The sequence below is a fragment of the Schistocerca gregaria genome, chromosome 8 (assembly GCF_023897955.1).
Source record: "Schistocerca gregaria isolate iqSchGreg1 chromosome 8, iqSchGreg1.2, whole genome shotgun sequence".
Lineage (NCBI taxonomy): Eukaryota > Metazoa > Arthropoda > Insecta > Orthoptera > Acrididae > Schistocerca > Schistocerca gregaria.
In genome coordinates, this window is record NC_064927.1 from 330,035,580 (window position 1) to 330,061,722 (window position 26,143).

The window sequence follows — 26,143 nt, forward strand, 5'->3', positions numbered from 1 at the left end:
TAGACTAGAGCAAAGAGTAGTGTGAACGTAATATTTTACATTTGATAGGTCCAAAAGTGTGTTTTGGACTACAAATTCTGCCCCAAGGGGTGTGTGCAACACAGCTGGAATTTGTTGTCAACAACTCAGACACCTTTCGGTCGTAGCGTAAGAAAGTCGAGCAACAAAGCTACATCACCTTTGCTACTGCATGATAAGTCACTCTGTTGATTTGAGAAACAAAACTATCCAGGAGATTGATAGGAAAGTCGTCCCTCAGACACTTGTATTGTTAGGGAAGTCCTCTCTCAAGCACTTGTCCCTCTCGTCATATATTCGTAAAATGTTACCTTTCCCGCTCTTGATTGATCAACGGTCAAGGCAGTTCATTTCTAGACGAAAATACTCTTAAAACTACTATGTTTTAATGACCTTGTTAAAACACGTAGGTTTCTACGGGTGTAGAATTTGTAAACAACTGTAGCATCGTCAGATTGTTTTAGATATCTCGAAAGAAAGTTCAGCTGCTGATTAATTTCTCTTTGATGATTACTGTTGCGTTGGAAAATGCAAATAAAATATTCACTTTACTAATATAAATTAAATACAGCTCACTACAGAGACATCACGACGGCAGTCTATCTTAATAAAGCATTAAGTTCAAAAATGATTCAAAGGGCTCTGAGCACTATGGGACTTAACTTCTCAGGTCATCAGTCCCCTAGAACTTAGAACTAATTAAACCTAACTAACCTACATACATCACACTCATCCATGCCCGAGGCAGGATTCGAACCTGCAACCGTAGTGGTCACACGGTTCCAAACTGTAGCGATGCATTAAGTGTCTGTAAGACGATTGATCCTATTTCAACACGAATTAGTAGGATATTACCGACTTTTGACTTCGAAAAGATCTGTATTTACTTCATTTCCTGTATCATTCGCAAGTCTTATGAAAATGTGGCATTTCATAGATAAAATTATGTATTAACAACAATAAAAAATATGTCGGCAGAAAACAAAAGTGGCATTATGAATTTGGCAGTACCGTAAGGTTTTCGCTCTGACACTAAGGGTTACTGTAAGTAGCAAGACAAATTTTGCTCGACCATTCCCTTATTGAGTTTGTATCTGCCTGCTTGTAGCTCTAATACAAAAGAATTGAAAACCTGGCTTTCAGCGAGTCTAGAAAGGCGAACGACAGCAGCTTGCACCTTGTAGCCAAGCATGTTACCTGAGAAATGGTATTTTCCTAAAGTGGGAAGACATCCTTTTGTGGTTGAATTGTTGGCAAATATCAGTCAGACGTCTACCGTTGGTCTAAGCGTTTGGGTGTGTTGAATTTGTACCAATGATTTTTCTACAGGTTTTTTCTGTCCCAAATAGAGTGTTGAAGTCTGTCATTAGTATTTTCATGTCATCTTGGTGAGTTTTGCTCATAGTATTTTCGAGTGTGTTCCGATGTTGGTGGGGGCATGTGCATTGATGAGTGTATATTTTTTACTGGGGATCTGAATGAGCATAGTTATAAGTCGATTGTTGATGGCTGTGATTTCTTTGACAGAGTTGATGATAGGTCTGTGTTCGAGAAAAGCAATACCGAAGATTGGTACGCCTTTCGCTACCTTTTGTAGTATTTTACTCTTGAAGATGGTTTCCGTAATGCAAGGTTTCACTGTCAGTTAATTGTGGTTCTTGAAGAGCAGTGGTGAGAATTTTTTGTCGGTCGATTTGTTATGTGAGATTATTATTTCTGTAATTTCATTTCGATACCAGATCGTTCTAATCGGATGCAGCCAGTCAGGCTTAATGTGGATATCCGACTAAGACTTTCATCATTTGATAGACTTGGTGAGCCACATTCTTAATCGGACGGTTGAGTCTAGATCACTTATTCATGACAAGGTCAGAATTCTTAAACACTGTGGAAAATAATAATACAATGTGCTTATTACTAATATGTTATTTAAATATAAATATATGAACGAACGAGATAACAGTTTATTTACAGGATCAGAGCCCCATCCATCATAGCAGAGCAGAGCGTGATTGGTTTCAGGGCCAAGAGAGAATAAAGCTGTTGTCGTTTGTTCCACGATCACCGAACATCAACCACATAGAGAATATGTGGGCAGAGGTAACAAGGTCATTGCCATGTGCACCTACAAATGCAAGCGACCTTTGGACGAATATAGAAAACGTATGGTGGGAAGTAAATCATCACGCTACACTGTCAACGTCTTGATGAAATCAATGTCCCTACGCCTTCGAGAAATCTTACGTAATGATGGTGGGTGGGTTAGTTACCAAAAGTATACTCGTCCACAAAACCCATGTGGACAAATACACTCCTGGAAATTGAAATAAGAACACCGTGAATTCATTGTGCATTGTCCTGTTGGAACAGCAAGTTCCCTTGCCGGTCTAGGAATGGTAGAACGATGGGTTCGATGACGGTTTGGATGTACCGTGCACTATTCAGTGTCCCCTCGACGATCACCAGAGGTGTACGGCCAGTGTAAGAGATCGCTCCCCACACCATGATGCCGGGTGTTGGCCCTGTGTGCCTCGGTCGTATGCAGTCCTGATTGTGGCGCTCACCTGCACGGCGCCAAACACGCATACGACCATCATTGGCACCAAGGCAGAAGCGACTCTCATCGCTGAAGACGACACGTCGCCATTCGTCCCTCCATTCACGCCTGTCGCGACACCACTTGAGGCGGGCTGCACGATGTTGGGGCGTGAGCGGAAGATGGCCTAACGGTGTGCGGGACCGTAGTCCAGCTTCATGGAGACGGTTGCGAATGGTCCTCGCCGATACCCCAGGAGCAACAGTGTCCCTAATTTGCTGGGAAGTGGCGGTGCGGTCCCCTACGGCACTGCGTAGGATCCTACGGTCTTGGCGTGCATCCGTGCGTCGCTGCGGTCCGGTCCTAGGTCGACGGGCACGTGCACCTTCCGCCGACCACTGGTGACAACATCGATGTACTGTGGAGACCTCAGGCCCCACGTGTTGAGCAATTCGGCGGTATGTCCACCCGGCCTCCCGCATGCCTACTATACGGCCTCGCTCAAAGTCCGTCAACTGCACATACGGTTCACGTCCACGCTGTCGCGGCATGCTACCAGTGTTTTGCGATGGAGCTCCGTATGCCAGGGCAAACTGGCTGACACTGACGGCGGCGGTGCACAAATGCTGCGCAGCTAGCGCCATTCGACGGCCAACACCGCGGTTCCTGGTGTGTCCGCTGTGCCGTGCGTGTGATCATTGCTTGTACAGCCCTCTCGCAGTGTCCGGAGCAAGTATGGTGGGTCTGACACACCGGTGTCAATGTGTTCTTTTTTCCATTTCCAGGAGTGTATCTGATAGTCGGTCAAGCTTTGCTTTGTCGCAGTTCTTTAGATACAAGTCTATTTGCTTTCAGTCTCCTCCTTACAATTCTTGCAATGCAAGGTAATTGAAAAATCTCACCCACTCGACGCCAACTGAGGAATTGACTGGTGCATGTGTTGTTCAACACACAGTAGTTGTCACCCTCACTGGAATCAATGACTGTTTGTGTGTGTGTGTTTTCGTGTTCACGCACAATCTGAATCAATAGTATTAACATTAGAGAGACAACCAACAATAAATATTGCATCAAATATGACTGTAAAGTATTTTAATGCGATGGGTAGTGAGAAACTGAATTTTTACCCAAACCACGACCTGCATATTACGTTAAGTAAGATGTATTAACTCCATAGTATCGTTAGCAGACAGTGCGCTCTAGTCTACGTCTATTGGTGGAGCTCAGCCTTTCATTTATTCTTAGGAAGTTAACGATAAAGCCATCATAACACGTTACCAGTAACATTACTGCAAACGAATGTTCAATGAGCGACCTGATGACGTTCAATAATAGTCACTCCGTTGATTTTTGTTGTTTCGAATTAGAGCATGCAGTACTCCTACACCCGACTTCTGAACTTTTCCTGTTGAATGCAAATGTCGCATGATGGTAAAATGGTGATCAGTCACATATATCAGTAGTCGAGACTTCCTTAATGTGGAAAATCATTCATGCCAGAACGATCTTTGATGAAACAAAAATATCTTTTTCTAGCGTAGTATTTTTCCCAAAAGCACTCACTCGACACACACTTCAAATCTTTCTAGCTGCCTCCTCTACATTGACCCCTCTGGTACATCAAAAGTAAACGTTGTGTTGCAGATGTTATACGTTATTCCACTTGCGACTCAATTTTACAATGCTTAACTGTAGTTCATGATTTTCAAGTATGCAAAATCCAATGCTTAACTGGAAGATGATAACTAGAACTTCAAATTCGACAATGGGATTGATACATACACTGACAGAGTGGCGCCGCCTTCACATGGGCGGCGCCGGATTTCAGGCAGCGGTTGGCGTCTGGCCGGTGGCCGGCGCCGCTGCAGCGCGAGGAAACGCCCGAGCGTAAGCTGTTATGATCGCGACACAGTCACGAGCTGTCCTGCGGAATTGTTTCTGGAATACTTGTTATTGCGGGTGGGTAGAATGTTAAGCGAATTGTCTCCGATGTTCAATCAGACTCAAAAGTTTAGAGCGAAATATGGTTAAAAAAATAAAAAATCAGTTGGACGCGAACATGCGGCTCAAGGTTTAGAATGCACGACGATTGCCGCAAGACCACTCCAAGCGTATCATCTCGGAAGTAGACAACACTTCATCCTAACACTTCTGCATCTTACAGTGTTGTCAGATTGTGCAGATGGCCGGACTTAAGAGTTATCAGGGGCGGTCAGTTTTATTGGCCACCTTAAGTGAACGACTCGGATTTAGTCTCTGTGGCGGCCGGCCGGCGGTCAGTTTTTTTGTCTAAGACTGCACATGCAGACGTAAATTATGATTACAAATATCTTAACTGTTTGGTGAGCAGAAGTGGTAATATAAAGTTTCTCATAGACGTACTACTTATCACTTTCGTCAGTTCAAGACCTTCCTCAGCATCTTAGAGGGCGAGCTTATGGTGCACTCTTTATAGCGATCTGCCTATTAATGGGGGACACTTCGATCAGTAATGCCCTTGGAACTATTCGATTAGCAGCCTACATGCAGGCAATAGGATGCACTCCGTGCTTTACGCAGATCATCATTAGCATCATAATTATCATTGTCGTTACCATTATCCTCATCAAGAAATTCAATAAACCACTCAACACGTCACAGTCACCTATAACACTTCCGAAGTGGCTAAGATTGTAAAATGCATGCGTGCCAGCGTGATTAAAATATACCGTGCATGACAAAATAGCGCGAGCAAATGGTTCAAGTGGCTCTGAGCACTATGGGACTTAACTTCTGAGGTCATCAGTTCCATAGAACTTAGAACTACTTAAACCTAACTAACCTAAGGACACCACACACATCCATGCCCGAGGCAGGATTCGAACCTGCGACCGTAGCGGTCGCGCAATTCCAGACTGTAGAGCCTAGAACCGCTCGGCTACTCTGGCCGGCAAAATAGCACTATCCAAAACCGACGCCGAGGCAAATGTGATGCACCACTGGCCACAGATGAGAGCAGGGAGCGACGGGTGCGGAGATGTGTATGGGTAAATAGACGCGCTACTGTTAAGCAACTGACCGCCCGTTCGTTCTACCATGCCGACTGCTGCCCGTCGGCGAGGAAGGCTAGAATTTGCACCCCAGTGACGCAACTGTATGTCCACTGAGTGGCGAGCCGTAGCTTTTCCAGATGAATGATGCTTTTTGCTCCCTCGGACTTATGGCCGTTGCCGTGGAATGGGAATGTTTCCGTGGCATTCCATGGGGTGATCTCTTCATTCTGGAAGGCACAGTGCACCAACACAAGTATTCATCTATCCTAGGGGACTATGTCCACACTTACATGCGTTTCGTTTCTCCTCGTCACAATGGCATCTACCAGCAGGACAACGCTACCTGTCATACAGGACGCAGTATACATGCGTAATTCGAAGAGCACCAGACTGAGTTTACCGTACTCCCTCTGCAGCAGATACTCCTGATTTGAACCTAGACTAGAATCTGTGGGACCCCCTCGACCGCGCTGTTCGCGACATTGGTCCTCACCCCCAGAAAACTTGCGCAACTGGCTAAGGCAATGGAGTCGGCATGGCTCCACATCCGTGCCGGTACCTTCGAGAACCTCAATGACTTTCTTCCTGCACATCTGCAGTCCGCACTGTAGAAGTTGGTTATTCAGGCTTACAGGTGGTCACATTGTGACTAGACAGTATAGAATCGAATTACGTCGTCAGATGTAGACAGCTTTCTGCTCGCTGCCAACCTTAAAATATAGAAGACACTTCTCTTAATGTGTCTAACTCGTGAATAACTAACAATAATTCCAAACGAGTGAGGCACTCCTGAACATTTTTTCATGTTACGGTACCATGGTTTTATGCTCTCGAAACGCACTTTGTACAAACACGTGGTTTACAAATACTGAAGTAATTATTGGATCATCTGTGTTGGGCTCTTACCCTCTGCACTGAGCTCCTCTAACACCCACTCACAAGATAAGTGTATACGATCAGTTTAACACTGTCATCTCGAAATCCGCAAACTGTGCGACACAATACAGCACTGAACAATAACTGACAGATATACAAGTCAGTTACACATTAAACACAGGGGTTTGCAGGGATTTCTCTCCAACACGCCACTGACGCGAAATTACGAATGTTCCGGAATTTTTTGAACAGACCTCGTGCTTTCCGAAGTGAGTTCTTTCTCCGTAAAGTCGTCCTCACACGGAACGTGTTTCTCATCGCGATAAACGCCTGAAATGGTGCCCGCCTTGCCTGCCTAACGTTCTCAAACGACCTGCATCATCACACGAAACGTGCTTATCATCGTGATTTGTGACCACAACGATCTCCAGCCGCAATTTTGGCTACATCTGGGGCACAAATCACACAGCTTTTCTACGAAAATGGACACATGAAAACTATCTGCATTAAGTCTGTTATCGATTGTCATAGAGCAGAGGAAAAGATCGCGAAGAAATTTCTGGACTCATTGCTGATTTGAACAGCAAATTGCTGGTAGAGAAACACCACATAATGCTGTATAACGATGTGAAATACATACTAGTAGAGGTTATTTGTTAACTCAGTTGAATCTCCATCCAATTCCGGTTTTAAATTGAATGTAGTTGAAGTCCCGCGTCTAATTTCAGTTGTGCGTCTCATAACATCCATATTCTCAAAGTTGTATTGACAACCATCATTCTGAAACACCTTACCCCAAGCACCTTTCGTGATCGGGATTCGTTTTGCAATGGATGAGGAAATCTTTTAGAAGATGCTCACAGTCACTGAAAACGATTTTCACCGGCAAGATACAAACACCAGGGAATCATAACCGCAATGGATAGCTATACATATTTTACATAAAGTTTCGTACTAGCAAAAACTTTCAGTGTGTAACTTGTGCTTACTTTGTGACATAAACTGGACCCTGGACACTGGAGAAACATTCCAGTCGGTGGCCTACGCAACTTGTAGCAAATACAGGATGTCTCAAAAGGACACTACAACTTCAATGTGTTATAGCATACAAGATACACTACTGGCCATTAAAATTGCTACACCAAGAAGAAATGCAGATGATGAACGGGTATTCATTGGACAAATTTATTATACTAGAATTGACATGTGATTACATTTTCACGCAATTTGGGTGGAGAGATCCTGAGAAATCAGTAGCCAGAACAACCACCTCTGGCCGTAATAACGGCCTTGATACGCCTGGTCATTGAATCAAACACAGCTTGGATGGCGTGTACAGGTACAGCTACCCATGCAGCCTCAACATGATACCACAGTTCATCAAGAGTAGTGACTGGCGTATTGTGATAAGCCACTTGCTCGGCCACCATTGACCAGACGTTTTCAGTTGGTGAGAGATATGGAGAATGTGCTGGCCAGGGCAGCAGTCGAACATTTTTTGTATCCAGAAAGACCCGTACAGGACCTGCAACATGCGGTCGTGCATTATCCTGCTGAAATGTAGGGTTTCGCAGGGATCGAATGAAGGGTAGATCCACGGGTCCTAACACATCTGAAATATAACGTCCACTGTTCAAAGGGCCGTCAATGCAAACAAGAGGTGAAAGAGACGTGTAACCAATGGCACCCCATACCGTCACGCCGGGTGATACGCCAATATGGCGATGACGAATACACGCTTTCAATGTGCGTTCACCGCGATGTCGCCAAACACGGATGCGACCCTCATGATGCTGTAAACAGAACCTGGATTCATCCGAAAAAATAACGTTCTGTCATTCGTGCACCTAGGTTCGTCGTTGAGTACACCATCGCAGGCGCTCTCCTGTCTTTGACCCAGCATCAAGGGTAACCTCAGCCATGGTCTCCTAGCTGTTAGTCCATGCTGCTGCAAACGTTGTAGAACTGTTAGTGCAGATGGTTGTTGTCTTGCAAGCGTCCCCATCTGTTAACTCAGGGATCGAGACGTGGCTGCACGATCCGTTACAGCCATACGGATACGATACCTGCCATCTCGACTGTTAGTGATACGAAGCCGTTGGGATCCAGCACAGCGTTCCGTATTACCCTCCTGAACCGACCGATTCCATGTTCTGCTAACAGTCATTGGATCTCGACCAACGCGAGCAGCATTGTCGGGATACGATAAACCGCAATCGCGATAGGCTACAATCCGACCTTTATCAAAGTCGGAAACGTGAGGGTATGCATTTCTCCTCCTTACACGAGGCGTCACAACAACGTTTCACCAGGCAATGCCGGTCAACTGCTGTTTGTTTATGAGAAATCGATTGGAAATTTTTATCATCTCAGCACGTTGTAGGTGTCGCCAACGGCGCCAACCTTGTGTGAATGCTCTGAAAAGCTAATCATTTGCATATCACAGCATCCTTTTCCTGTCGGTTAAATTTCGCATCTGTAGTACTTCATCTTCGTGGTGCAGCAGTTTTAATGTCTAGTAGTGTAATTAAGATATTCACATCCTTTTCTGCTAATGAGACGGACAAACAAAGTTTTCGCATATGCGTGTTTCAGATTTTTGCGAGTGAAGTATAATGGCAACAGTTCAAGAAAAGACAAAGTGTGTAGAACGATTTCTTCAGACCAAATCGGAACTGAAGATTCAAAGAAACTCCCAAATACAATATAGGAAGCATACACCTACGTGTAATTCGATAGGCCAGTGCTGTAGAAATTTTATGCAGACAAGAAGCGATGATGTGAAGCGTCATATTTGACGACGTGGAAGAAGTGAGGTCGACACAGAACGGGTTTGGTTGGCTTTTCAACGTTCACTGTAGGAAGCGTCCCAGGAGCTGCGAATCCCTACGGCGACAGTGTATCGGATCCTTTGGAAATGTTTACACATATATCCATACAAACTGCAACTGCGGCACGCATTGAAAGCAGACGACAAGCCCAACGTGTGCAGTTCGCTGTGGACGTTCTTCACCAACGGAAGGTTGGAAATCAGATATGAGCAAAATAGATTCTTAAAAGTATTTGAAAGCAAAATACAATTTCAAATGCAAATACAATATGGTTTTACAATATATAAAAGTATTTAAATACAAAAAGCAAAATATGTATTCTCAAAACACCTTTATTCAAATAAAATACGAGTATCTCTACTTTGTGAACATTTTATACGCCCTATGTTTCATTGATTTTAACACCACTGACTGTTCAAATATTTCATCTTGGTTCCACCAATGTGGCCTCCTAATCATTCCACCAAAGGAAAACAGTCGTTCAGGAGGAGGAGAACTTGAAAACAGAAGGCAGTCGGCACGAGATGTTCCGAATTGTGCCAACACGATACGAGAACAACTAGGGGTAGAGCGATTTCTTGACAATACCTGGGAGTGCTACAATACTGAGCTTCAGAAACTCTCATTGTACATTATGAAGTCCATAAAACGTTGACTTCGAGCAGTGCTGTGTACTCCAGCTAAGGTAAACTAAAAATTTTAAATACAGTGTTACACATAGCCTATTGAAGATGTTTAAGATGTTTAAGAAGTTGAGGTTCAGTTAAAATCTATCGATACTATTCTAACTAAGTAGTTTTCAAGTACTTCTTAGAGGTAACTGCCCCAGTGCATGAAGTATCTTTTATTGCTGTCCGAGCGTAAACTCGTGACCTTACAGAAATGTGATATTGACCTCGTTCCCTCTTTCTTTCACTTTCTTTTCAAATCGCTAGGCATTATCACATGATTTCGGTACGTTTTACATTACACAAACTATAGTGTTAAACATATAATGTGTAGTGAAGTCTTATTGCCTTTTCTAATAATTATGGTCATGGTCATATTCACTTGACAGGTATACCTTTGGCTCTTATTGTGCCATTGCATACGACGTATTTTTGTTTAAACGAATGTCTCATTAAATGATTCCGCAGCTCGTGGTCTTGCGGTAGCGTTCTCGCTTCCCGCGCACGATGTCTCGGGTTCCATTCCCAGCGGGGTCAGGGATTTTCGCTGCCTCGAGATGACTGGGTGTTGTGTCGTCTTCATCATCATCATTCATCCCCATTACGGTCGAAGGAAGGCAATGGCAAACCACCTCGGCTAGGAGCTTACCTAGTACAGCGGTGCGGTCTCCCGCATCGTCCCCTACGCTCCTCGGAGTATGGGGCATCATCATCATCATCATCATCATCATTAAATGAATGAATACTACGAAGTATGAAATTTAAAAAATCAATACGTTCATTATGAATTTTAAAGATACAAAATAGCTATATTTTTAAGTATTACAAATAAAACAGAAAATGCTTTTGAAAAAAGTATTTCAAATGTAAAACAAAAATAGGTACTTTACATTATGTATTTACAATTCAAATACATGTACCTCACATAATTTACATTTCTGATGGAAATGTTCTAAACAGTCTAGTATTTTCCAACGAAGCAGTTATACGTAGCCTGTTTATATGCTGGCAGCGCTATAGACTGTATTAATACCACAGCGCTCAGCGCCCTCGGTAAGAGTCTCTTAGCGGTTATCAGTTAACGAGCGGACGGTTTGGACCTGTGTGCTTCATGGAGATTCAGTGTTGATAGGACATGCATTGTAAAATGATGATTGATGTATTTGCTAATGTTTGGGTAGTGGAATTATTGACGATTATATAATTTTTTGAACTGGGTATCACATGATTAAGGTAGAAATCTGCTAAATACACTGTTTGCTCTTCAACAAAATCTTTCTTTTGCTAACCACATGCCTACTAGAAGTTAGACCCTATAGTAGTGAGAATCTTTTTATTCAGCTGGCTGTAGTTGCTCCTTGCTGTAATTCGTGTAGTTCGTGTTATGAAGATTTTCTGTGAGGTAAGTGACTTATGAAAAAGTACCAGTTATCGTTAGGATTTCTTCCAGTTTAGAGCCATTCTTTTGTGTTAATTATTTGAAGTCAGGTTGTCATTTTAGAGCAGTAAGATTGTGTTGCGCTTGTGTATTATGGGTAATAAATAAATGGGTTAAGTTTGAGTCGTCCTAGCCAGGGAAAATTCTGTAGGTCAGTGTTGTAATGGTAAAACAACTAGCGAGACAGATGGTTCAAATGGCTCTGAGCACTATGGGACTCAACTTCTGAGGTCATCAGTCCCCTAGAACTCAGAACTAATTAAACCTAACTAACATAAGGACATCACACACATCCATGCCCGAGGCAGGAATCGAACCTGCGACCGTAACGGTCTCGCGGTTCCAGACTGAAGCGCCTAGAACCGCACGGCCACTCCGGCCGGCAAGTAGCGAGACAGTAGGATCGGTTTTCATTCAGCAGTTCAATACTCACACAATGCAGTTTCTCTACGTACACACAATGTACGCATTTAGGGCTCAATCATGTCGCAGGATGTGACGGAAGAGGTGTGTAACTGCCTGCCTGATGGTTGATCACATTGTGGGACCATTTGTTTTTTCTCAGAAAAGACAATTAATTCTAGCAGTTATCTTGATATACTGGAGCTGTCTGCCTTAACCCAACTGACTGACCACCAAGACACAGTCGTCTTCCAACAAGTTTGCAATGTGACAGGGGGCTCAGACTGTGCGAGATGATGTAGATCCGGTGTTTCCAGATCTCCCCATTCGCAGGGGTGGTCCAACTCCCTGGCCTCATAGCTCGCCTGACATTACACCATGGCCGTACAGGGTGGCCATAATGTCCCTTTACTACTTCAAAATTTTATTAAGATTGCAGTTGTTGAAAATTTCGACATTATTTCTTTCATTGTAATCAGTGTTTATAAAAGTTTTGACAGTGTTTAATAGACCTCTATATGGGCGGCTTTAGTTGCACGAAGTACATCGAGACGATACTCGATTTCTTGCCATGTTCGCTGTAGAATAGTGTCATGAATGATGTCAATGGCATTACGAATCCTTTGCATCAATTCAGCAATGTCCCGTATCTGTGTTTGATACTCGATATCTTTTACGTACCCCCATAAAAAAGCCCAAGGAAGTGATACCTAGGGAACGCAGTGACCAAGGAATTGGCCCATCGCTCGCAATCCATCTGACTGGAAATGTTTCATTGAGAAACCGACGAACGTACAGTCCCCAATATGGTGGTGCACCATATTGCAGGAAAATGATAGTTGGTTGTAAGTCAATCATTTGTGGTGTTTCATATTCGGTTAGAAGGTCGAGGTAAACATCTGCAGTAATTGTTGATTCGTTGAAGAAAAAAGGACCGATTATTCGGTTGCACATGATTCCACACCACACATTCACTTTTGGACTAACCCAGTACAGCTCCCTAGTCAGATGTGGATGTTCAGATCCCCAGATTCTCACATGAAAGTTGCCTCGTCACTGAAACAAACTCGCTGGAGGAATGCTTCATCCTCCGAAAGGCGTTCCAGCATGTTGAGTGCAAACTCAGTCCGTTTTGGCTTGTCATTTGGCTCAAGTGTATGTAAAAGCTGCACTTTGTAAGAGTACAACCGTAAGTTCTTGTGGGGGACCTTATGCATAGTTGAACGTCGTAGTTGCAACTGCCTGGCAGCAGTGCGGATGGACTTCGTAGGTGAATGAGTGAAGACAAAGCGATCGATGATTTCCTCGGATGTTCTTGGTCGCCCGCTCCTTCCTTTATCCAACCCTGTTCCTGTCTCCATAAATTTTTTGTGCCATGCACGGATTGCAGGGTGCGATGGTCGATTTCTTCCGTACTTCGTTCTGAAGTTTCGTTGCGTCTGAACATCCGATTTTGCCTCTATAAACCAGGACACACATTGTGCCTTCTCTTGAGGAGTTGCCATTTTGTAGACGTTCAGTTCCTTTCATCGATAGAGCACCTGAAACACAAAATTTTAGTATACATAAAAACTTCAGAAAACGGTGATTACAATAAAAGAAACTTTGTTAAAATATTTCAATAACTGCCGTTGTAATAAAACTTTGAAGTTGTAAACGGACTTTATGGACACCCTGTATTTTCGTGAGGTTAAGATAAGGATAGAGCCTACCAAACATATGTGAAACACATTAGTGATTTAAACAACGATCGTTGCTGCCGTTTCGATAGTTCATGCTGATATGTTGCTTCGAGTGTGGTTAGATCTTGAATACAGACTAGATGTAGTGCGTACCAGGAAAGGGGCACAAGCTGAAACTGACTGAATGGCTTAAAAACTTGGTGAGATAGGGTGTCACATTAGCCAAACATGGTGTGAATAATTAATTAATTTGGATGCTATAACACATTAAAGTTGTATATACCTTTTGAGACAACCCGGTGCATTATTTATAATTAATAAAATCAACTATTGCAGGTAATATTTCTTTTAAATTAATAAGAAGCACCACACTTCATTTCCATGGTATACCCTGCGTAAAGGCTGCGTCTACAAATGTCGTTGTTTGATTTTTAATTATGACAAATTATATCCGAAACGACACGTTTTTGATAGATCATCACTACGCCGTATCATTGAAACGGTATAATTTCATAGCACACAAGCATCAAGTACAGAAAGCCTTCAGTTACCGACAAGTTGTAGTTCCCTATCATTTTAACAAATTGCTCCTAAAACGACTGATTTTGAGAGAACTCCAATGTAGTGATGTTTTGAAACAGCTTGTATTCACACTACTTATTCCATAATAAAAAAAACCACCACAAATAAAACAGTTCCTATGCCAATCACCTGTTTATTTTGTCACATCTTCAGAAGAAGAATTTTCCATTTGAAGATGATGGTGTGAATCATCAAAACGCGTAATGGCAAAATAAACAAGTGAGTGACGCAGAGACTGTTTCATTTGTATTTATCAACAGCCGTAGGCCAAATTATGCCGTATCTTACGGATGAAACATTTAAAAAAATAACACCAACTACGGGGTTTATATCGATAGAATTTGTGACGTAAAAGCGATGGCGCATTTCACTGGTTACATTCCTCTCCACGTTACCAGCTACGAACGCTTACACGCCCCGTGAGAGAACGGCTTAAGGTCAACCCTCCCTTCCGACCGCCAACACGAGACAGCTCACGCTCCTGCCCAGCTAACCTCCTCGGCTTCGCTACAGAGGGCGTCCCACAGCACAGAACCAAGAACAGTATCACAACTGATGGCGATGTATGTATCACCCAGTGTGTCCGTGATGTAGCCAGAGGTAGATGCATCCAGTCAGACATAAGAAGAGTTTTATTAAGTGATGTTCTCAACAGAAATGATGGACCGATCAACATATTTCGGTTAACTTTGTTCCTCTTGCTGGCCACCCAGTCGCCCGGGACGCCGGATCACGTATTTGTTCTTCAGACTATCAGTTAGGCGGCGTTTTCGGAGGAAAAAAGCGGGCGACGGCGTCTCCGGAGGGAGTGCCCCTGGTCGCCGGCGAGTATTTCTGTGGCGCGGCACGGGAACACACAAAGGCCGTGGCCGGCCGGCGCTTAATTAAGCCGGCAGACGACAATGCAGGTTCACGGCAAATTAGAGGAGAGCGGCCGCGTCGATTTATGGCGCCAGCAGCAGGTAGGCGCGGACGCTAATTGCGAAACGACGCTATATTTACGCGCGAGCCGCACTAACTCATCGCGCGTAATTAAACGCGTCTCGTCTCTGTCCGACTGTCGCTTCCTCAAGGCGAGAGCAGAATCTGTTGCCGAAGTCTGGCGACGAACGAGGCTTCGGCCCCTCCTCGCGCTGGCGGCGGGCGAGCTGCCCTCGGTCGAAGGGGCTCATCGGCGATGCGGGCCTAGCGGATGGCACACATGGTGTTATAAAATATATAATGAGGAAAACACACGCAAAGCATAAATGTTATCTGCCGAGATTAGTTTTAGCTATCCGCCCAAGGTAGAGATTGCAATCGGGGCGAGGCGAGTGAGAGGTGAATGCTGCGGGTTGCATACCTTACAAGTCAAGGCGCCGCTGTGACATCAGTGCTAACGGGCTTCCTTCGTTCCCGCTTTAGTTCCGCGAGTCGAAGCGTCTGAGAACTGTGGCGCTGCGGTCGCTTCATACTCGTCAGTTCGTTCTCATGTACTGACACAGGCAGTAATTTAAGGGTAATCGTGACGAATTGTTAGTATGGAAAATCTGCAAACTCTTTTGCTGCTGTGAAGTAGCACTGACAACAATGACCGATTGTCGGGATCAGATGGCCTTAACGACGTCCGTGTTTTGTGAAACTGGGAAAAGTGTAAGACGAAAATCCGTTGATGCAGTGTACACAATTACAAATGTGATCCATTAGAATGATATCTGTATATATATCAAATACAGTTCACGCCTCAGGCGAAAAACATACATATTTCACCTAACGCAAAAGAATACCTGCATTCTTGTTCATTTCACCTCTTGTTTATTCCACGCCCACAAACAAATGTGCTACGTCAACCGATAACTGGGCACACAGCAACATCGCCTTTACATCCCTGCGCTGTTTCTTTAGTCGTTGGTCAGGCCATCTTGCGTTTATAGGCTGACGACTGTCATAAATTTATTTTAATAATTAATTATCAGTAAGAGATTGTGCTTCATCCTCATCTCATGTTTTCTGGTACTGTCGTTTAGACACGGTAACGCCTCGAAAGTGTGTGAATGTCAACCTAATTGCCAGATACTCAGTGAACAGATATTAAATATTCAAATAAATTTACAGCAGCTATCGAAATTATGTATATACACTGAAGCGCCAAAGAAACTGGTATAGGCATGAGTATTCAAATGCAGCAATATGTAAAGAGACAGAATACGACGCTGCAGTCGGCAACGTATACCTAAAACAACAAGTGTCTGGCGCAGTTGTTAGATGGGTAACTGCTACGACAATCGCAGGTTATCAAGATTTAAATGAGTTTGAACGTGATGTTATTATCGGCGCACGAGCGACGGGACAAAGCATCTCCGAGGTAGCGATGAAGTGAGGACCTTCCCGTACGACCATTTCACGAGTGAACGGTGAATATTAGGAATCCGGTAAAACATCAAATCCCTGACATCGCTGCGGCCGGAGAAAGATCCTGGAGGAAGGGGACCAACGACGACTGAAGAGAATCGTTCAGCGTGACAAAAGTGTAGCCGTTACGCAGATTTCTGCAGATTTCAATGCTGGGTCATGAACAAGTGTCAGCGAGTGAACCATTCAACGAAACATCATCAGTACGGGCTTTCGTAGCCGAAGGCTCACTCGTGTACTCTTGTGACTTCACGACTCAAAACTTCACGCCTCGGCTGGACCCGTTAACAGCGCTATTGGACTGTTGATGACTGGAAACATATTACCTGGTCCGACGAGTCTCGTTTCAAATCGTATCGAGCCGATGGACATGTATGGGTATGGAAGTAACCTCATGAATCTATGGATCCTGGCATGTCAGCAAGGGGGCTGTTCAAGCTGGCGAAGGCTTTGTAATAGTATGGGGTGCGTACAGTTGGAGTGATACGGGACCCCTGGTACGTCTAGATACGACTATGACAGGTGACACGTACGTGAGCATTCTGTCTGATCACCTCATCCATTCGTGTCCATTGTACATTCCGACGGACATGGGAAATTCCAGTGTGACAATGAAACACCCCACACGCTCAGAATCGCTATAGAGTGGCTCCTGGAACACTATTCTCAGTTTAATCACTTCCGCTAGCCACCAAACTCCCCAGACATGAACATTAATGAGCATATCTGGGATGCCTTGCAACGTGCTGTACAGAAGAGATCTCCGCCCCTTGTACTCTTACCGATTTATGTACAGCCCTGCCGGAATCATGGAGTCAATTCCCTCCAGCACTACTTCAGTTATTAGTCAAGTCTATGCGTCGTTGTATTTCGGCACTGTGCACACGGGTGCCCGGTGCCCTAAACGATAATCGGCACGTGTACTAGTTTCTTTGGCTCTTCAGTATATAAGCAGAACAATATATACAAACAGAACAATATTCACTGCAAATGAATTGCTCATTAATAATCGTGTGTCATTTAGGCAGGTCGGACATTTTGTGACTTCTAGTTGAAATCATGGTTGTGTTAAACAGATAATAATCCACACACAATTCTCTCCCCCACCCCAGGTCCTAACAGGCCTCGTGAGGCCCAACAGTACCGACCGACCGCCATGTCGTCGTCTGCCGATATGCTTCACTGTTTTCGGATATGGAGGGACATGTGATCAGCTCACCGCACTCCCGTCGTTTTAAGTATTCGTGACCTGATCCGCTACTTCTGATTCCAATCAGTTTGCCTCAAAGAACTGAGCGCACCCCGATTGTCAACAGCACACCGGACGTCCCCCATCCAAGTGCTACCCAAGCCCGATAGTCCTTAACTGCAGTGTTATGACGGCAACCGATGTTGACACTGTGGCAAGGCCGTTGACAGTTCTCCACGTTACAGTAGCGTAATGACTACGAACTGTTTACATGTGATACGTATCGTTGATTCACTACCGGAATCGCCCCTCCCCTGAGGATCATAGTTCACTGTTATCGGAAGAGTTTAGGTGTATCTTACCAGATCCTTTTATCGCTTTTGCGATTAAACTCTGTTCCTAAAATACTTTTCCGCATTAAAGACGTCCAAATTTATCAATTACAATTCTGCTTGTTAGCAGTGCAGATGGGTTACCTTATCTATTATAATTCTACTACACGATTTTCTCTTAATTTAAAGTTACTCACTGTCTTCGAGGTGCATCGATGTAATATTGCTATAATTTAATTAAAAATCTTGTTTTCACTTTTAATCCCTTTTACTAGTACTAGATATTATACTTTTTGGGTTCAGAACACTTGCGATTAGCCTTCATTTGAAAAAATATCTGGTAACTGTCGGTGAATCGATTTCGTCGTAATACGTATAAAAAAACCCTCGTACACGTGGTTTAGGACGCCGGCACGGTAGCTCAGCGTGTTCGGTCAGAGGGTTAGCACCCTTCTGTAATAAAAAAAAAACTGAGCTAATCGATCAACAACGAACTTAAACGGATGTCTTACGACGTCCGCTCCGAGCAGATGCAACGAACAAAAGTGAACAAAATGAGATTTTAAAAAAAAGAGGGTAGCGTCTTTGATTTATAATCAAAACGTCTTCGGTCCCGGGTTCGATCCCCGCCACTGCCTAATTTTTGATAAATAATCAGCATTGGCGGCCGAAGACTTCCGGCATAAGAAGTCAGCCTCATTCTGCCAACGGCCTTGTCAAAGAGGGCGGAGGAGCGGATAGAGGTTCAGGGCACTCTCTTGTCCTAGGGGTGGGAAATTGCCCCTAAAGGCGGAAGAATCAGCAATGATCAATTACATGAGGATGCAGAAGGCAATGGAAACCACTTCATTAAAGACACGTAACGTGTATCCACAGGACATGCGGCCTGTAATTGAAGAAGTGTCATGATGCTCTCTCCATTGGCAAAAGATTCTGGAATAGTCCCCCATTCGGATCTCCGGGAGGGGACTGCGAAGGGGGAGGTTACCATGAGAAAAAGATTGAATAATCAACGAAAGGGTAACGTTCTACGAGCTGGGGCGTGGAATGTCAGAAGCTTGAACGTGGTAGGAAAACTAGAAAATCTGAAAAGGGAAATGCAAAGGCTCAATCTAGATATAGTAGGGGTTAGTGAAGTGAAGTGGAATGAAGACAAGAATTTCTGGTCAGATGAGTATCGGGTAATATCAACAGCAGCAGAAAATGGTATAACAGGTGTAGGATTCGTTATGAATAGGAAGGTAGGGCAGAGGGTGTGTTACTGTGAACAGTTCAGTGACCGGGTTGTTCTAATCAGAATCGACAGCAGACCAACACCGACAACGATAGTTCAGGTATACATGCCGACGTCGCAAGCTGAAGATGAAGAGATAGAGAAAGTGTATGAGGATATTGAAAGGGTAATGCAGTATGTAAAGGGAGACGTAAATCTAATAGTCATGGGCGACTGGAATGCAGTTGTAGGGGAAGGAGGAGAAGAAAAGGTTACAGGAGAATATGGGCTTGGGACAAGGAATGAAAGAGGAGAAAGACTAATTGAGTTCTGTAACAAGTTTCAGCTAGTAATAGCGAATACCCTGTTCAAGAATCACAAGAGGAGGACGTATACTTGGAAAAGGCCGGGAGATACGGGATGATTTCAATTAGATTACATCATGGTCAGACAGAGATTCCGAAATCAGATACTGGATTGTAAGGCGTACCCAGGAGCAGATATAGACTCAGATCACAATATAGTAGTGATGAAGAGTAGGCTGAAGTTCAAGACATTAGTCAGGAAGAATCAATACGCAAAGAAGTGGGATACGGAAGTACTAAGGAATGACTAGATACGTTTGAAGTTCTCTAACGCTATAGATACAGCAATAAGGAATAGCGCAGTAGGCATTACAGTTGAAGAGGAATGGACATCTATAAAAAGGGCAATCACAGAAGTTGGGAAGGAAAACATAGGTACAAAGAAGGTAGCTGCGAAGAAACCATGGGTAACAGAAGAAATACTTCAGTTGATTGACGAAAGGAGGAAGTACAAACATGTTCCGGGAAAATCAGGAATACAGAAATACAAGTCGCTGAGGAATGAAATAAATAGGAAGTGCAGGGAAGCTAAGACGAAATGGCTGCAGGAAAAATGTGAAGACATCGAAAAAGATATGATTGTCGGAAGGACAGACTCAGCATACAGGAAAGTCAAAACAACCTTTGGTGACATTAAAAGCAACGATGGTAACATTAAGAGTGCAACGGGGATTCCACTGTTAAATGCAGAGGAGCGAGCAGACAGGTGGAAAGAATACATTGAAAGCCTCTATGAGGGTGAAGATTTGTCTGATGTGATAGAAGAAGAAACAGTAGACGATTTAGAAGAGATAGGGGATCCAGTATTAGAATCGGAATTTAAAAGAGCTTTGGAGGACTTACGGTCAAATAAGGCAGAAGGGATAGATAACATTCCATCAGAATTTCTAAAATCATTAGATGGTCACGAAGTCAACGAAGTTAAGGAATTCTGCTACCTAGGCAGTAAAATAACTAATGACGGACGGAACAAGGAAGACATCAAAAGCAGACTCGCTTTGGTAAAAAAGGCATTTCTGGCCATGAGAAGTCTACTAATATCAAATACCGGCCTTAATTTGAGGAAGAAATTTCTGAGCATGTACGTCTGGAGTACAGCATTGTATGGTAGTGAAACATGGACTGTGGGAAAACCGGAACAGAAGAGAATCGAAGCATTTGAGATGTGGTGCTATAGACGAATGTTGAAAATTAGGTGGACTGATAAGGTAAGGAATGAGGAGGTTCTACGCAGAATCGGAGAGGAATGGAATATGTGGAAAACACTGATAAGGAGAAGGGACAGGATGATAGGACACCTGCTAAGACATGAGGGAATGACTTCCATGGTACTAGAGGGAGCTGTAGAGGGCAAAAACTGTAGAGGAAGACAGAGATTGGAATACGTCAAGCAAATAATTGAGGACGTAGGTTGCAAGTGCTACTCTGAGATGAAAGGAATTCGTGGCGGGCCGCATCAAACCAGTCAGAAGACAGATGACCAAAAAAAAAAAGTATATAAAAATTGGCCACGTCCGAGTAGAACTCGCACTCCGGGCCTCCGCACAAAGTGGACTATGTATATAAAAACACTATGTGATCAAAAGTATCCGGACACCGCCCAAAACATACGTTTTTCATACTAGGTGCATTGTGCTGACACCTACTGCCAGGTACTCCATATCAGCGACCTCAGTAGTCATTAGACATCGTGAAAGAGCAGAATTGGGGCGCTCCTCGGAACTCATTGGCTTCGAACTTGGTCAGGTGATTGAGTGTCACTTGTGTCATACGTCTGTACGCGAGATTTCCACACCCGCAAACATTCCTGGGGCCACTGTTTGCAATGTGATAGTGAAGTGGAAACGTTAAGGAACACGTACAACACAAAAACGTACAGGCGACTTCGTCTGTTGACTGACAGAGACAGCCAACAGTTGGAGAGGTTCGTAATTAAGAGTCAGACATTTATGCAGACCATCACACAGGAATTCCAAACTGCATCAGGATCCACTGCAAGTGGAGGCGGGAGGTGAAAAAAGTTGGATTTCATAGTCGAGCGCTGCTCATAAGCCAAACATCACACCCGTAAATGCCTAACGACGTCTCGCGTGGGGTAAGGAGTTTAAACGTTGGACGATTCAATAGTGAGAAATCGTTACGTGGAATGACGAATCACGGTACACAATGTGGCGATCCGATGGCAGGATGTGGACATGGCGAATGCGCGGTGAACGTCATCTTCCAGCGTGTGTAGTGCCAACAATAAAATTCTCAGGTGGCGATGTTAAGGTGTGATCGTGTTTTTCACGGAGGGACCATGCACCCCTTGTTGTTTTGTGTGGCACTATCACAGCACAGGCCTATAGTGATGTTTTAAGCACCTTCTTGCTTCCCACTGTTCAAGAGCAATTCGAGGATGGAGATTGCATCTTTCAACACGATCGATCACCTGTACGTAATGCACGGCCTATGGCGGAGTGGTTACACGACAATAACATCCCTTTAATGGACTGGCCTGCACAGAGTCCTGACCTGAATCCTATAGAACACCTCTGGGATGTTTTGGAACGTAGGCAAGCCTCGCCGACCGACATCAATACCCCTCCTCAGTGCAGCACTCCGAGAAGAATGGGCTGCCATTCCCCAAGAAACCTTCCAGCTCCTGACTGAACATATTCCTGTGAACTGGAAGCTGTCATCAAGGCTAAGGGTGGGCCAACACCATATTGAATTCCAGCATTACCGATGGAGGTCGCCACGAACTTGTAAGTCATTTTCAGCCAGGTGTTCGGATACTTGTGATCACATAGTGTATGTAGTCCATCCATTACAGGTATCAATAAGATACAGATGGACATACAGACAGTCCTACGACAAGTGACTAAAAAGGATTTCTTTTCGTGTGATATAATTACAAATCAACAATTTTCGGATCTTTTCCTTCACTTATATTGTAAAAACTGAATTATTGCCAAATTTCGTGATTGTAGGTATCCTATAGGTTTTGATGAGCGAGTTTGCTAGTATCAAAGTATGTGACATAAATGGTCGTATCACTTGAGTACATCGACACACCATCAAAGCACCTTATACTTGTGACATAAATTTCAACTCTACATGTGTACCCGTTCCTAAGAACAAGGGATTTAAACAATCGGGCAGACAGACGGACAAGGATTCCGATTTTACGGATAGATGTATTTTTGTCAATGGATGTACGAAACCCTAAAAATCAAAGATGTGATTTAGCTTCCTCTCCACGTACACAATAGTACTTAGATAATCCTCAGTTTAAGTTAAAATCTTTTCATGTAATTTTCTAGGAAAGCACAATGGTAATAAATGCTTGCTGTGTTATCTAATTTCATAAAGACAGGGACTAACACGGTAAATACTTTTCTTCAATAATGACTTCACGTGGATTTATTCTCCATAGATTACAAAGTATGCCAAACACATTGAAACTTCATCACTTAACTGTGGTTTGACACAGAATTGAGCAGAAATATATCTCAACAAGAACAAATGCATCTCTGTACAACACAGAACCTATTAATTCGTTTTCCTTTTCCTAATAATAAGCAAAGCTGTTGGAAGCACCTTCTCGTAGTGCATGGCTGTCCGCTCGGCTGCAAGTTTGCCGGGCAAACAGAGGTCAGCAAACAAAGCCAGAAGATGCTTCCACAGACCTCAAGGCTTCGTGTGGTACATGAAAGGAAAACAAACTGTATACACTGTTAATCATTTATTGATCCAAACAAAAAACTACTGTAGCCTCTATTGTGGAAGCGGTGAAATCCGTAGGGAAGCATCATCTAAGTGACCAGTGCGAATTCCATTTAATGTTTTCCACAAATGACGCGGTAGTTCGTGATTATCCGAGCGGTCTAAGGCGCTGCAGTCATGGACTGTGCGGCTGGTCCCGCCGGAGGTTCGAGTCCTCACTCGGGCATGGGTGCATATGTTGTCCTTACGATAATTTAGGTTAAGTAGCGTGTAAACTTAGGGACTGATGACCTTAACAGTTAAGTCCCATAAGATTTGAAATACATCTGAACATTTTTTGACGCGGTAGTTCAAAACAATCGGTTACTGATGATGGTTCTATTACAGGTCGAATAAAATAACTCAGTAAGCGTTCCCGGCGAGCATGAAGCCACTCTTTGCAAGGTGGTGCATGTAACTACAAAATACAGTGCGAACGTTGTGTTCGAGAAATAACGATTCACAGTTAATAAAACATTCCGGGCTATTATGTGGTGGTCGGATGGATTTCCCATGAAAACCGAACGTTTCGTCCCCTGATGTGGAGGTTATTTTCAAAGGGGATCGCAGCTTCTTCGTGTGTCCGATCCACACCTTGGCTCACTATGACTGCAGCAAATTCCATTTGCGAGTACACGCGCGCAGTGGCGTGACGTCACGTATTTTAAAAACTCGAGCTCAATTCGCCGTTGTCGGTTGCCGTTGTGCGCTGTTGCCTTCACGCCATGATGGAAGACTAATACACTTCTTCAGCAACGGCATCCAGATATCATTAAGTTTCATGTCCTCTTCCTTTCCAGTGCAATTCCTGTGGTATTTAACAATCGTAATGGCCTCTCCGTATAGCCTTTTATGGTATCCGCTTGTGGCTGCCAGTACATGAGTTCTATCAAAATGAACGTGGTGGTCTGGCAGCCACAAGCGAATACTATGAAAGGCGAGACAGAGAGGCCACGGAGATTGTTAAAAACCACAGGAATTTCATTAGGAAGGAGAAGGTCGTAAAATTGAGTGAAATCTGTATCTAGAAGCTGAAGAAGATGTATACCAGTCTTCCACCATGGGGTGATACTAATAGCGTACCACAGCCGACAACTGCCAGTCGCATTCGGGTATTAAAAGCATACAACGTCACGACGGTACCCGGGACCACGCGTAAACGGAATTTTGACGCTGTCAGTAGCGAGCCAGGTTATGAGTTGGACACTCAAAGAAGCTTAAGTCCTCCTTGAAAATGCCCTTCGCAGATGGGGACGAAACTCTGGGCCTTAATTCGAAATCCCTCCGACCACACATTAAAGTTCGGAATATTTTATCAATTGTGACACTTCCGGTCGTGAAAGCTTACATTTTACAATTAGAACTACGATTGCCTGGCGACTGGCACCTACCACTCGACTCGCCGAAAAGTCAATTACAAAGTTATTTCAGTCGAAGTACAGATCACGTAGGTAAGGTCACTGGACAAACAATTTGTTACCCCTAGATAAATCATTACCGTAGTCATTTAATGCCGCATCACTCCGCTACTGGACTTGAAAACACCTGGATTAAGTTAGAAAGTCAATGCACATGATTGTGTAGGTACGTCGCATCCATGTTAAGACACTCATCGAAGATCTGATTGCGTAATTTCTACAATGACTGAGTGTTCAGCGTGGCGGATTGCCGTCCTACGGGCCCGGGTTCTATTCCCGGTTGGGTCGGAGATTTTCTCCGCTCAGGGACTTCACCATCATTTCATCCCCATCCGGCGTGCAGGTCGACAAATGTAGCGTCGAATGTAATAAGATCTGCATAAAGGCTGTCGGATCTGCCCCGCAAGGGGCCTCCCGGCTGATGACGCCAAACACTCATTTCCAATATTCTTCCAGACAGATGAACTCTGCTGTTGTCACATTGAGAGATAGGGGTATCAATAGCATAATCATATGTCAATGTTGACTGAAAAGCAACACCTGATCATTCGAAATGTTTTAAACATGCTAATCGCCCTCTGTGGCCGAGCGGTTGTAGGCGCTTCAATCCGGAACCGCGCTGCTGCTGCGGTCGCAGGTTCGAATCGTGCCTCGGGCATGAGTGAGTGTGGGGTCTTTAGGTTAGTTAGGTTTGAGTAGTTCTAAGTCTAGGGGACTGATGACCTGAGATGTTAAGTGCTCAGAGCCATTTGAACCATTTTAAACATGCTATTTTATTTTAGTGATCACCTCGTGAGTGTGACCAATTCATGATGAGAAAAACACCCGCAAACCATCATAGACCCACTCTAGATAGAAGATGAATCGCACACATTCAGGATGAAATGCTTCATTTGACCTTCGGTGCACTCAGCTACGCGGACCATTTGAGTACAGGCATAAATGTGATTCGTCAGACCTCATTACGTTCCGAGAGTCAGCTACAGTCCACATTCGAGGATTTTCATCCCATTAAAGATGTGTAACTTTGTGTGCCTGTGTGAGCAATGTCCTCTAGCGAGGATACCGGCTCCAAATGTTCATTGCATGCAGTTGCCATCGCAATGTTCTCTCGCTAACAGGTTGGGATGACGGACCTTCACTGACTGCCTGCAGCAATTTCTGTGGTATTTGCAATGATTTTGATTCACAAGCCGTGAAATGCGTCTCTGACCCCTCTCAATCAGGATCTTTTCCGATCGCAATTCTGACGTCGCGTTCCGTGGCCCCATGTCTTACACCGCTACTTGTAGACACTTTGAAACACCAACACATCCAACAACTTTACACACCGTATGGTCGTGGGCACGGCCAAACACTATTAGCACTTTTTACCACTCTGTCACATCCTTAAAATTTACCCTCGTTTACATGCAAAGTCCCC